Source organism: Ornithodoros turicata, chromosome 4 (assembly GCF_037126465.1).
Source record: "Ornithodoros turicata isolate Travis chromosome 4, ASM3712646v1, whole genome shotgun sequence".
In the NCBI taxonomy this organism is placed as follows: domain Eukaryota; kingdom Metazoa; phylum Arthropoda; class Arachnida; order Ixodida; family Argasidae; genus Ornithodoros; species Ornithodoros turicata.
The window spans coordinates 27,327,531-27,329,859 of record NC_088204.1 but is presented as its reverse complement, the minus strand read 5'-3'; the positions used below and the strand labels follow the sequence as shown (position 1 = coordinate 27,329,859).

General features: G+C 41.7%; 1 long non-coding RNA gene across 1 annotated transcript; it reads right to left on the bottom strand.

Moving 5' to 3' along the window:
- Window positions 1-504: 504 nt before the first annotated feature.
- On the bottom strand, window positions 505-922 carry LOC135392865 (uncharacterized). The gene is made up of 2 exons (XR_010422268.1): window positions 838-922; window positions 505-779 (listed from the first exon to the last, which is right to left on the bottom strand). It is a non-coding gene; the product is annotated as an uncharacterized LOC135392865 (long non-coding RNA).
- Window positions 923-2,329: the final 1,407 nt, after the last annotated feature.

Genomic DNA, 2,329 nt, shown 5'->3' with positions numbered 1-2,329 from the left:
TGATCAGTATTGCGAGAAATGCATTCAAAGCATTTACAGCTCACACTGTGGACTTTTTGTTTGTTTCTTTGCTTCCCGCCTTTGTAAGAATTACCAACTCAAGAGCATTGTTTCCTTATTTGACAATAACCTTGTACACAATGACCTCAAGATAATAAAAATGATTGAAGAGGAATACCTCATTTAAAGAAAAATGTCTCATTTTATTTCTTCAATGTACAGACCTCTTTCAGATAGTCCTCCAGACTCGACACCTTGCGACAACCATCTTTCTTGCGACGCACGATGTATTCCGAGTGTTGGATGTAAAAGTTTCGAATTATTGGTCGCTTGAGTCCAGCATTAAGTATGGTTGGAGGGATATTGTCACCCTGACGATACCGTCGCAACAAGTCACACTTGATGGCGACGAAGCGTTGGAGCCTCCGACTAATCTTTCCTCGTTTCGTCCGCATCGGAAACGGGAGAATTTGCATAATGAGACGAAAATCAGCCTCTGGCCCGTTGCAGTTCAGATAGGAGTTTAATTTCATCAAATCCTTGTACATCAGCCATTGTACCGTCAAAGCAAATCGTTCACTGGGCTTCATGGTTGATCCGAGCTTGGCAACCGAGATAAGGTCGGATGTTATTGTCTAGCCAATGAGATGGATTCGATGACCACAATCCACCACAACGACAGCGTCGCAGATGCTCATCATATTGTATAAAGAAAGTTCTGGGTGGTGGCTTCAATGTCTTCACAAGAGGAAGATCCCCCGTCAGGAGACAATCAGAATCTTAACAAAGAATCACATTTTTTAGAGAGGGAAAAACGGGAAAACTTTCTATACATACAATCGTCCTCGGAGACCGCGTAGCACTTCTGCGCTTCCATCGTCGACTGTGAGGGGGATGTTGAAAAGGAATCCGATGGAGAGGATGTGCATACTATCCCTATTGGTTACATTTTTCCTTAGTTTGCAATTGGTTGTTTACTACAAAGACTTTTGCTACATGTGGATTTCTCTAGCCCGCCCCCACATCAACATTTTCACCCTATAAATTCGAGCATGGCGTGCAGTGTTTCTCCAACAAGTTCTGTTGCCCTGGTTGCAGTGCTTGTTTCATTTTGCCTGCCAAATATTGTTTGGTGTGTGCTGCCCTCCTGCTCAAGTTCCAGGCCAAATTTTGTTTGGTGTGCTGCCTCCTGCTCAAGTTCAAGACCAAAGCTTGTTTGTTGTGCTGCCTCCTCCCCAAGTTTCTTACTAGACCTGCTGAGAGTGAGTATTTTTCTTGATTTATCTTCAGATATTATAACTGAGACCTTTCCATTTTCTTTTTTTATTTAGTGCCTCGCTGTGGAATTTGTGGGTATGATGGTATTGAACAATTAATACAACGTATTGAGGAGAGGGTGCAAGCTTTGCAAATTGATGCAGGTGGTGTGGAAGCGAATCATCCGGAGTGGGAATTGGATTTTAATATGTTACTGAATGATGGTCTGTTTGATTCGGATACTCCAATAGGTGCCATTCAAAATGACAATTTTGCCGAATTAAACAACCCATTACCACCAGAGCCAAATGTCGATCAGGTACAAGAGCTCTCAGAACATATTAGAGGTGCCCACCCCGGCGTTGAAGTTCCATACCTATCATTCTTTCTAACTCAGAGTGCATTTGGTGGTCATAATAGATATGTTTTCTGCTGTTTGCTTCTCCACATGATGACAGTGTGGAAGATCCGATCGATTATGTTCTTTTGTATCAGCATGATATAGTGCGAATGTTGCAGGATCAGTGTATACCTTTCCGATTTTATATGCGACTAATTTTGCATATGGTGAAAGAAGTAGGTGACAATATCACAACTAACATCGCATACATACCAACAACATCACAAGAGATACATACTTTCACTACTTAGAGATAGAGAGATAGAAGATAGATAGAAGAGATACATACTTTCAGATATAATGGTTGCACTAAATGAGAGCTTTTCTGAACTCTCGCAAAACGTGGAAAACTATCAACGAGTTGGTAGTGGGTTTGTTTCCAGGGATGTTTTGGAACTTGAGGTAACTATCACCAAATTAAAGAAGAAGCGCATTGGGCGTAAAACAGCTATACCCGATGAGTTGAAAAAAAGATGGAAGACAATTACCAATGTGGACTCTCCACCCAACGCCCCTCACGAGTGCTTTAAATATAACACATTGGCTTTGTTGCATCCTCAGAAGAGGCGTAAAAATAATTGGCAAACATATACAAAATACTTGGAAAATTGTGAGTCAGATCCTATTGCTCGTGTGAGGTGGTGGCCTGAGGGTCCAGTCTCATATTCTGAT